The 12729-nt window shown below is 35.1% G+C and overlaps 1 protein-coding gene across 3 annotated transcripts in view; it reads right to left on the bottom strand.

Moving 5' to 3' along the window:
- ARHGAP15 (Rho GTPase activating protein 15) overlaps positions 1-12729 on the bottom strand; it is a 653192-nt gene that overhangs the window by 508749 nt on the left and 131714 nt on the right. The gene's annotated exons all lie outside the window — the stretch shown is intronic.

Raw genomic sequence — 12729 nt, forward strand, 5'->3', positions numbered from 1 at the left:
AGAATATAGACTGATTTCCAGGCAGTAGAAGGTGACTTTTCCTGCTGTTCAGAGGCCTGGAAGGAGACAGTCTGAAAGATTAGAAACAAGAAGTCTGGCAAATGTTAGAGGATTCATAAGAGTGTGTCCAGGGCATGCAGACCCTTGTCTACATCTACCAGAGGGTAAGCCAATGCACCAGATGACTAGTCAGTTGAAGTTCTCTAGCCTCTCTTTAGTCACTTAGAACATGCACAATAGACCCATGAGTGGAGTGGCCATGTGGCAGAGATGGAGATGCGGCACACACTCAACATCATGGCTTTTTCTCCCCAGGGCTACTTACTACTGTTGATTCCATGATCTTCCAGCAGCAGAGGCAGATACTGACCCCTTCAGGACAAACTAGGTGCTTGACAGCAAACTGACAACATCAGACCCCTTTAGTCCTTGGGGGAACAAGGATTCATTCTCACTGGAATTGACATTAACTCTGTGCGTTGGCTTTCTCTGCTTATGGTGTCTCTGCCAGCCCTACCATTCCACATCTTTAAGAATGCTGAATTAGCAATGTGGGGTGATTCATGATATTGCCTCAAATCAAGAAAATGAGGAAACTGCAACACCAGGCGTGTAACCTTAAGATGTGCCATTCTTACTAAATGTCACATCACTTGGAAGAAATCAACCTGATCTAACAGTGAAGTGACCTCTTAAAGTGTCTGCTTAGGTAGTTGTTTGGAGACAGGATCTTGTTTTTTGGGGTTCAGTATTCCAAGATGCAGTATATTCACTGAATCAATGCATGGTATACCATCAATACATGATGTTACATGACATGTTATCTCCAGTAGGTGGAATATAGGTGTCTAAGGACCAAAAGGTAGAAGTAAGAGTAGCCCCTGTATAACCTATCTGCAGCATTTATGCTTCTGAGTTTTGCAACTTTGGCTCTGCTGGATTAGAGATTCTTATTCTTGAGATATGGGAGAGTTCTGCTTCTAACAGGGGTTAGTAAGTATCATGAACTTAAAGCTATGACCACTGCATGGTAACTATGGATACTCAAGATGTGTACAAGCTGGCAACTAAAATAACTACTATATTCATGGGGATAACTGACCCTAATTATAATGAAAAAGTAAGGTTGCATATGCACAGCGGCAGGAGGAAGAATAAAACTGGAAGTCAGATGATTCACTGAGATGTCTCGTGGTGCATCTAGGCCTGATGAGAGCAGTGAACTGTCAACTACAGTGAACAGGGCGTGACAATGTAAAAAAAAAAAAAAAAAAATCAAAGGTTCAGACCCCGCATATACGAAGGTCTGATTGACTCCATCAGGCAAACAAAACCGACTAGATTCCTCCTGGCTGAGGATGAGGAAAATCTAGAATGAGTGAAGGTGGTAGATGATAAATACTAAATACAGCCTCATACACAGTTGCAGTGGAGGAGTAGAGCTTTTATATTTCTTTTTTTTTTTTAACTTTTTTTATTAGTTCTTTTGTAGAGATTGAGGCCAGCCACCATCTTGAAGAGTTGGCAACAGATTAGATTTAACGTGAGATACAAGTAAATTTGAATATTGCAAGAGGTAAATTGCATCAGATGCTTCCTGTGCCCTGCCTCACATCCTCTTAGTTATGTGGGTGTCACTACAGCTGCAGCTGGTGCAACAGTTCTGTGTGGACTTCAGCTCCTTTGTACTGACTGCATCTTGCCTCAGCACACATTAGACATCTTTTACTTTCTGCTGTGGATATTTCCTGGTTCTGTAGAGTAGGAAACCTGAAAAAGCCTTCTTGACACACACCCCCATGAACAGCCTGAAACTCAAGATCTAAAGACATTATCCCCTCCCAGAGGCACCCAGAAACCAAAGGCTCAGGAGCTAATGAACAAATGCTTCATCCTGTCCATCCTTGGGTGGAAAATTCTGGCAAGTGTCCTAACCACCCTGTGACCAACTCAATAATGGGTTCTGCATTGGCTTTTCTTCCTTCTGTTTCACTCTTGCTAGTTCTTAATTTCTGCTTTCTGCAATCAAACAAACTGCTTGCACACAATTACTTGTCTCAGATTTTGCTTTCAGGGGAACCTAGCCTAAGCCAGAAGGCAAATATGACGAAACTATTTGCTTAAAAAGTTTTGAAACTAGATTCCTATGAAAGAAAAGGGTCAGCCAGGCGCCATGGCTCAGGCCTGTAATCCCAGCACTTTGGGAGGCCCAGGCGGGCAGATCACCTGAGGTCAGGAGTTCGAGACCAGCCCTGGCCAACATGGGGAAACCCTATCTCTACTAAAAATATATACATTTTTAAATTAGCTGGGCATGGTGGTAGGTGCCTGTAATCCCAGCTACTCGAGAGACTGAGGCAGGAGAATTGCTTTAACCCAGGAGATGAAGGTTGCAGTGAGCCAACACGATGCCACTGTACTCCACTGAAGCCGGGGTGACAGAGTGAGACTCCGTCTCAAAAAAAGAAAAGAAAAGAAAAGAAAAGGGTCATTCCTCCACCGAGATACAGCTATCACTCTCATAAAATTTAGCATAAATAAATATGCCATCAAATACCCCGCTATAAAATGTAACATCCAGCAATTACATACTAAAGGATTTAAGGTAACATCATTCATTACAGTATATGAATGATCCTCCTGACTAAATGGGAATTTAGCATTAAGTAGCTGTAAAAGCTGCCAAAGAGGAAACGTTATTGAAACAAACATTAGCGACTTATGACTAAAACCTGGGGCATCCTGACCATAGCTACAAGGTTTACTATCTCTATTATGGAGCCATTAGAAACCACTACAGGGTTGTATCCAAGTCTATTGGGAGAATAATTTACTTGAAATTTTATCCTTACAGATGAAAGAGACGGGGATATAATCATTATTGATTTTACTTTCTTTGCAAGGTTTTATTGTTGTTGTTGTTCATATCCTCTTCCTAAATGTGGGTAGAATGGAGAACAGAGGAAGGATGGGGAATCGAGCCATCTTCCCAGAGAAGTTGAGCAACATTCTTCCATAAGTCAAATTACGTATTTTGAAGAAGGAATTATTTTTAGTGGTAGAAATAGCTAGTAACAAAGGGAGTATCAAGTATGTATTCACAGACTGAAAATCTTACCCACACATTTAAAGACAAAACCCCAAAGTCTTACTTTCAATATAGGCATTTCCACATTTTCTTGTAAAGCATAATATTCATTCAATATATAATTCTCCAGATTTAGTGTAATGTTTCTTTGTTATCTGACTTTTACTAAATCAGAAAGCAGTTTAATGATACAGGGAAATAGTCACTAGAAACTGAATATTAACTATTAAATATCATCCCTGAGAATTCAGAAAACTTCAGCTTTCCTCCTGGGGCAATTTTAACTCATTATCTCCTATAATCTTCAAAGACCTGTGATCTGTATAAATAGTCATTTAAAGGGTCAAGGTTTTCATTACATACAAGGAGACTTTCTACAATTATTGGAAACTTAAAACCATACTAAAATTACAGAGATATCCTAATTCTAATTGGTTCTTGTTAAGAATAAGTGAATACACTGATGCTTGAGAATCATCAAAATATCTTAAATTTTAACTATTTTATTTTCAACAAAAAGTGCAATGTGAACTGAATAGTATTTGCCATTTAACTTAAAAATCCATGAAGAAGGATTACGAGTTTCTGAGTCATTAATAATCCTACCATTTTAATATAACAATTGCGTAAATGGGAAGAAATTTTAAGTTTTATGAACCTCTATACATTTTCTTTTTTGACGTTCTAAATTATATTATTTCTAAAGTCAAATTCAGTGAGTGATAACTTAAAAAAATTCATGCTTGGATCCAAATGAGGGATTAAAGCATCTCATGTATATTCTTATTTAAGCAAAATAGCATATCTTTAGATTCAATAAATCTTCTTAATATTTGGATACATACTTATTTATTTGCCAACAGAAATGAATGTCGATAAAATTCATCAGTCAACAACAGCCAAGAGTAGATAAGCCATGTAAAATATACTTTCACGTTCAGGACAAAAGATATCCAAATATCTCATTTCCTCCCCTGAATCCTCCATTCCACGACAAGACAGGGATAAAGGACTGCCTTGAGATGAATGATATGTAGGGCCAGAGGATGTTCACATTTATATTTTACCACTTAAAGCTCTGCTTTAAATACCTCCCAAGAGCACCCAGTCAAGTCAAATCAGAGAAGTCAGTGTTGAAATGCCAAGTAGCCACCAGATGGCAGCAATGCTTTTATGAATAATGCAGCATTCTGTGCAGTCCATCTAAGATTTCCTATGTTAATAATAGAACAATCCTTACTTTAGTAAAAGGACAAATTTGCTTGTAATGAAGCCAGCATTTTTTTCCATATTGCTAGTTATATTTTGTGGGGTTCAATTGTTTTGTAGTATTTGCCCCCTCCAAATATTTATTTTCATATGCATTAAACATTAAATTGAGGTTGAATTTCATTCTGATACTGTGGTAGAAAATGCCTGTAGCTTGAAACAAATATTTTCCTTTCTGATGGACAAATAACATCTGTGGTTGTAAATGTTCCAGTATAGCTGTCAAAAGAGAAGGGTTTCACATAATTTTCTGCCACCCTCATCAGTACATCCTACACATCAAAAAGAGTATTTTCGTAACCTCCGTTTGCATGAATTGATTTCAATCTATCACAGATCTCAAATATCAGAAGCTTGTCTTTTACTTGATCAAGGGCATGGGAATTTTGAAAATGAAGCATTGCTTAAATTCAACTTCACAAAAAAAAAAAAAAAACATAATCAAGGTCTAAGTTACTTGTCAAAGGAATTCTCAGGATTGGTATTTCTGTTTTCGAGGTGCTTCAGCAATTTGTAAATTTTGCCACTGTAATTTTTTTGGTTTGCACTTGTTCACCCGGAAAGTGAGACTGTTAGAATTTCTCCCGGTGCTGAAAATACAATGTTAGGTAAATTGATGAGGCTGAGGTCAAGAATCTAACAGCTTTCTACTAAAAAGAAATGCATTTAAACCCTCCATGTGAACGCCTCTGTCTTGGTTAAGCCATCTCACACCCATCTGTGTTATCCGAAAAGAGTTCAAACAGCTTCCTTCCTGATGTCTCTCCAGCATCAGCCATTTCATTGCATTGTTTCACTTAGGCCATCTCTCAACATCCTGTTTTGTTAAGATAAAAGAGCAGCCTCCACCCCTCCTCAAATACCAAGAATCCTTAACTGCCCTGCAGTGTTTTATATCCTTTTGATTTTTTTTCTGCTAAATTTTTAGTAGTATGTTTAACTCTTACATTGAGAGATTGTATGCATAGATGCCATAAGTGGCCTTTCCAGTTATGTGTGAGTGTGGGCATTTTCCTTTCTTCTTAAACTTATTTTTCTGTTCAAGCCTTTGTTTATGGATGCTCGCTTTGTTATTTTCCTATATTGCTTTAAACATTGCTCTGAGGTTTCAGCTTTGCTCACCACTGCCCAGATTTTCCTCCTGCTCAGTGGCTTGTGGCATATAAACACTGAAAAAAAAAAATATATATATATATATATGTGTGTGTGTGTGTGTGTGTGTGTGTGTGTGTGTGTGTATATATATATTCTCTTGCTTTCAGATCCAGCCTCATTACCTTATGTTTCTAAAAACTGAATAGCATCATCTATCCACCAGTGATCCTATGCTATCCAAAAGCACTCAATTTTATTTCACCCTGTGTCATCCTTATGGACAAGCTGTAAAATGTGATACCATTTACTGGCCCCTTCTATTACATACCAGTTTTAGGGATTAAATTGTTCCTTTTTCTGGAAAAAGTCTGTTTGCTATTAAAAATCATACACAGCATGAAATACACATGGCTGCTCTCTTTAAAAATAAAAAATATTGAAACAGATATGAAAAAGGATCCCTTGGCTTGAATATTGTCTTGCTAGCATCAATACAGTATTTTCTATACTTTATAAATGAGATTAAAATAACAAGTAGAAAAACCATACACTTGTTGATTCTACTTTACTCCATAAAATTCCCCAGTGGCAGTGGTTTCTTTTGCCCAGGTTGGAGTGCATCCTGTCAAGTCTCAGGTTTGATCTCCACGTGGCTCACTTAGTCTCATTCTGCTTATGGGAATACAGAGAAAGTGCGTTGCAAGCCACAGGAGCCCATGGATGGCAAAGAGACCATCACACTAGCTCTACCAAAACATCAAGAAACAGAATATGTTCCATGAGGGGAGGGGATTCATGATACGATGTCGGTAAATGAAGAACAGCATGGTGCATTTAGCCTGGTGTCAGACTAAAACCCAGAATTTATTACAACTGCACAACTCATATCTTTGAGCTCACATAGCCAGCTATTCCAGAAGGCAATGTGAAGTGAGCTATCCAGTTGTTTGAATTCATTAGGTCATGTGCATCCATTCTGCTGCTGAAATGTTAGAAACAGAAGAAGCCAAGTTGACTTTTTTTTCATTTTTATTTTGATTTATGTTATTTTGAAATTACAAAATTGGGGACCAAAATGTACTAATGCTACTCTTTTCAGTCTTTACTGCCATCCAGTTGCATGCTGCTTTGATAGTTCAAAAAGAATGAATCTAGCAAGGCAGCATTATGCCCTCTAGTAGTGAAACAATGAAGGTGTGCAAATGAGCCTACATCCTTGATGTCTAAGGCTTTGACTAGTGAGCTTCACAGAATCACCCAGGCAACATACAGTTCATGTTGTTTTCCCTAACCATATACTTAGCTTATATATCTTAATTCTAGATCTCCAGAATATATCCTTTAAAAAAGTTTTATTATTTCTTAGAAAATTAAACCTGCAAAAAGACAGTGGTTCCCAAGTCACATTATCTGAACCAGTAGGCATGTTCTTCATTTGCAGAATGTACTTTCCATCCATCTTCTTGTTTCTGTTTCTCCTTTCATCAGTCAAAGCTAACGTGCTCTCTTGGTCTCATCTAGATTCTTACAATCAATTTTATTTCCTGCTCCCAGATTCTATCATTTGCACTCAATCTTTATATATCCCTGACATTCATATTCCTAAATCAAATCTCTAATTATAAAATTCTGTGCCTCCTTCTGTGTAAAATCTGTGTAACCCCGTCAACAAAAGTGAAGCTAAAAATCATACAAATAATCATATCTCTTTCCCTTCAATCAGAAAAACAGTATTATACTGATACCTCAATAGGGGAGTAATAAGTGTCACTATTGTCCATTTTTCACTTGGGGCATAGTTGCTACACTTGTCTCTAATTTACCTTTTGCAAGTCTCTATTAACAGCTTGGTAGGGCTTTCAAGGTGATATACTTTTAAGTATTAATTTGAATATGTCATTGATTAACTTATATCAATTGGATATTACATTAATGACATAAGAATAGCACATTAAAAATAAGTTTAAGGATCTATATTCTTAGTTACACAATAAATGAAAAGATTTTCATGTTTTGTATTAAATGTCTATTAAGTTCAGAAGGCAACAAAAAGACCAGAAGTAGAGCAGAAATTCTGAGTTACATTTCACAGATATTTACCCCTCTCAATCCTATTCTTCTAAAATTTATATCTGGAATTTCCCTCAAAACATTGTGAGATAGTGTGGTTAGTAGATGAATAATGAAAGTCTGCTGTATTTATATTAAAACCACTTCTTTGTAGTTGCTCTCAAACATACAACATACAGGATTACTTCATTTTAGTATTAACACAGATGGGCAGGTGAGGTGAGGACAGTCATCTGATATTTCATTGGTGTGACAAAGTTGGAGGAGGATCCTGCCTTGGGTTCTACATAAAGTTACAACTGACACAGCCCAAATTGGAACACATGTCCCCAGACTCATGTGTTCTCTCCACTGCACCTCCCGAATGATGGATGAATTCCTAATAGATAGATAAAATGATTGGGGACAAGTTGTAGAGTAAAAGACACTGTATTAGACATTAATGCTTCTCTTACTCTGGTCTATTTTTAATGCCATGTCTTTTAAGATACTTTGAGTAATTCTCTAAAGTGAAACCAACTTTACTGGAAATCTAATGCATGTATGAATGTGAAGAATCGTCCTTTTGCATTTAGTCTAACTACGAGCACTGAAAAATGAAAGAGAAAATTGGTAAAAGCTCAGATTTATTTTAAACCACCACTTGTAACACAAGGAAATGGATAAAAGCACAATACCAGCAGTTTTCCCTTTGGCTTAAAATTATGTTTTTTTAAAAGATGTTATCAAATTATCTTCACATTAATAAACTTAAGTAGTACTTAAACATTTTAAGCTAAGACATATTCAGATCAGAAAGATCAAATTATGTTTAAATGTAATGCATATCCATGGAGAATATTGCATAAAAATGTTTAATATACATTATAGTCAGAAGACTCCATTCAAAGTCAGAAAAGTAATAGAAATAATGATAAATCTATTCCGAGGTTTACTTTTAGGGACAGAATCTGTCCCCTGAGATCTATATTTTAATATATTGAAAAAGAATCTTGAAAATCTCAAATCCAGGAAATGTGGCCATGATATTTGTTGAGGTTACAAACTGGTGGTGGCAGGGGGAGGATAACAGACTTTCATCTTAAGTCATTTCATTTTTTCTGCCTTTCAAGCAGCAAGCAGGCAATTGACATATTCCTAATCACCCATGATTTATTAACTGGTAGAATTATCCTACTGAAAGCATGTAATCTATAGAAGAGCCCAGTGTATGTTTTTTAAAAACTTTGTTAAAGGAAACTCAGGAAAACTGAGGCCCAGTCACTCTTTGGCTCTAAGAAAAGGTAAATTTTTAGAGTAAAAATGATTTAATTATCTTAACTATCTTAAGTGCTGTCTTATAACTTGAAATGAAAAAGACCCAGGAAACAGTTATCTTCCTCATCTTTATTCCCTATTGACACCCTGGAAATTTTGGAGTACAGGGCCTACATTGTGGATACAAATTCCTATTTTTTTTTTTTTAAAACAGGAGTGAATCTGTTTTGTTTCATTTTACTAAAGGAATGCAACTCTACCCTTAGCAGTAACAACTTATTCAGCTGAAAAGTTCAGTCTTCTGGTTTAATAAGTAGAAGACAATATGGGATATAGTTTCTATCTATATATTTTCTTTGGAGAGACAAATGACAGAATATTTATGTAAAGAATATTTAAGTACTAAATTTAATGACATGGAAACAATTATAGTGCTTTGAGACTCTCATATATTTAATAAGGGGGGTATCTCCTTGGAGGTTGGGGAATTTTTTAGAGATATATCAGTTGTCTATTTGATAGCCATGTCACGAACTTCCTTTCCCTAGACTTTCCAAAATATTTAACTCAGAAAGGTCTATGTTCAAAGGAAAAGGCAAAACCTAACTGAAAAATTTCCTTTAACTTGGAAACAAGAGGTTTTCTTTTTTAAACAAACTTGCTCGAAAATCTTTTGCAGCCATTTTCTCAGTTGAACTTCCTACTGAAAGACTGTAACTGCCTAATGTGCCCAGCCAGGAAACAAGGTGACAGTAGCCCCTCTTGTGTGACGGAGGCTGCCTGACAATGCTGCCATCCTTTCACATGGTTTTATTTAGTTATTACAACTATCTCTCTGTAAATGACATTTAGGATTATTTAAGATTATGTTGTAATCCTTTTAATCCTTAGTGCTTTAAATTTCAGGCTAAACACCAAAGAGCAAACTAGCACTTAGCAGGAATGTTTAAAACATGTGGTTTGAACATAAATCTTTTTATTCACTCTATCCCTGATGAAGACCTAGTGTTGCTCTTAACTAAGAAAACTCGTACCCAGCTCATTATAGCTGAGTTGCTAAAGGTTTCTCAGACTACATCAAACTTGTGACAGTCCTTGACAATGAACATAAATGCAGAATTAAACAAAAGTTAGCAGCAATGGACATTTACCACTTTAACTTAGAATTTGTACGATCTTTCATAAATGTGTAGTGTCTTCCTGTGTTTGCGTGTGGAAGTGCTTACTCTATTTCCTAAAGTCAAGCTATTAGGTGTGTATATACACAGGTATAGTATATACATATGTATATTTGCATATATATTTTTTATGTATATAAGTATATATATTTTATATATGTATATACATGTATATATTTTAATATAAATTATAACATCTAATACATACTTTGTTATAGAAGTTAATTCTTTTATTATTTATTAAGAAGTACCAATTAGGCCAAAGAGTATGCTGTTATAAAATATGTAAATATTCTTAAACTTAGCAAGCAAGCATCATTCTGATTTACTGAAAGTTGTTGAATACCAAAACTTAATAATTAATGTTGTCATTGTTATGTTTCCACATACCAATCAAATAAGATTGAATCCATGTCAACAGTTTGATAGGATTTAAACTAGGAAGGAAAACTTGGCTTTTAATACAAAGAGAAAACAACTCAAAGATCCAAAGAGCATATATGAACAAATGAAATAAATGAAATCTGTCCATTTTTAGTTGTCACAAATGTGTGTTTCTGAGACTTGCAAGCATCTCTCAGGCACACACAACTTTTTGTTTGTTTTCCTCTTCATTTTAAGTTCAACTTCTCTGCAGACATTGTAATTACGTGGCATACAATTGCTAATCCATCAAACTTTTTAAAGAGAGATTTCAAATTTTAAGATTATTTCTAATTTTGCTCTTCTTTGATTTTCCTTGAACCAAAAATCTCAATAGTCATTTGCTATCTGTAATCTATAATTCATAGACTGAGATTGAACACCAAGCCTAATTCAAACTTGGAATTCTAAAGCTATTTCCGATGTAGCACATCAGCTGAAGCTATGATGGTCTTTTTCAGTCAGGAAGAAATACTTCATTATTCTGTAGATAATGAAACCATTGCACACACACTCCAACGTCCAACACTGCCTTAATACCATGTTTTTGAGATATAATCATGTTTATTCTGATCATTTGAGAGTTCGACCAGCTAATGTATCTAATCAAATATTGATGCAAGTCATCTAGATTTAGCTCTCTGGCAAATCCTTCCCGATGCTTTTTTGTTAACAGAACTATAAAAGCTATTTATATTGTTCCTCTCAAAAGGCTTACTCTCATAGTCTGGATCTATGGATATGTATTAGTAAATTTTACCAAAACTCATGCATTTAGGTGATGAAAATATTTCAGCACAACAAAGAAACCAAGGGATTCACTCAAAAAGAATGAAACAGAACATGAAACTTGAATCTTTTCTATTGCTTTGTTATTCACAATATCCTTATGATCACCTCTTGGTTCTCTAAAAGTACAAGATTTTTTAAAAAGTGTCTGTAAGAACACTGAGGCCCCATCAACTGTTCAATTACATTACAAACAAAACTAGCTGGCAAAATTTTCACCTCCAGAAAGCTACCAAAAGTGAGAATAGTTTTTAATATCTTTGGAAGGCTCTACATTCAAAAATATAAAAATCAAGTAGAAAATTGCAACAGGAGGTGGTTAGTCATATCCTGAAAAGATTGGGATGATACACACTATCAATATAGGTGGCTGACATGTATATCTGTGCATATAATGCTGTTATATAAAAATATACATAATTTTTCATCAATATTTTCAGCCCTCTATGCATCATATATAGCTGACTGTCATCCTCATTTGTGAACTAATTTAACTCTTCATAAGATTAACAGAAGAAACTGAAAAAGGCTGGCTTAGCCCATCTCCAAAGAACTACTATTGTCCAAGAATAATGTCTATGACAAATTTCAACGTCTTTTACAGTGTTGGTGATTAGGATGCTAAATTCACAGTACATAATGAAGCTCTACCACTGAGCTTACCCGGTCTAGTTCAGAGCTTCTTAAGTTGATCATCTAGGTTGTCATAAGGCTAGAATTGTTACCTCTAAATTGTGTTATTTATGGTAGAATAATAAAGAGTAAGAAATTGGGGAAAAAAGGAAGTTACTGATCTATAGTTCCTCGCTTTAAAGGACAGTTTATTTCTCTTTGATTCTGTACAGTCACATTTCAGTCACTTTCAGCTTTAGAGCATTGACTTCAGGACAAGTGTTTTTGGTTTTCTTCTCTTTTCTCTCCCTTTTATTTCCTTCCTTAATTTTATTTTTAATTGACAAATAATAATTGTATATATTCTCTCACTTTCTTTTTTGATAAAAATTCTCTATACCTAAGTAAAATAAAACTAGAACCAGAATAGCAATGTATTCCAGAATGTGTTAAAATATTTAATGGACCCAAATTATTTGGATATACCTGAATAGCATCTGGAAAACACAAACCAAACAGGAAACCAGCTTCTTCCCCTCAGTGATGAATATAGGTAGAAAATGTCACCTACCTATGCTTCTGTATGACCCAATTATTAATTTCAACAAAGCATTTAAGAACAGAAGAACTGACTTTTATTCAAGGGCCAACATGCTCTCAGAAGACATTTAATTTAAAAATAATTATCATAATCTCTCTCTCTTTTCTATTAAATTATATAAATCCTAAAATATATCTAATTACTGGTTACTTTGGAAATATAAAAATTTCATATAAAACAGAACAAAAATCAAACTCCATAATCTAAAATTATTAATTGCCAGATAAATCATGCAAATTAGGTGATTTTGGTAACATGTGAAATTACATTTTCCAATGTTATCTCTCAAGGATTTCATCTGGTTCTTGCTATTCAATGGAATATGATTGTAATTATGAATCAAGTTG

This window comes from Trachypithecus francoisi, unplaced genomic scaffold (genome assembly GCF_009764315.1).
Source record: "Trachypithecus francoisi isolate TF-2019V2 unplaced genomic scaffold, Tfra_2.0 Lachesis_group13, whole genome shotgun sequence".
In the NCBI taxonomy this organism is placed as follows: Eukaryota; Metazoa; Chordata; class Mammalia; order Primates; family Cercopithecidae; genus Trachypithecus; species Trachypithecus francoisi.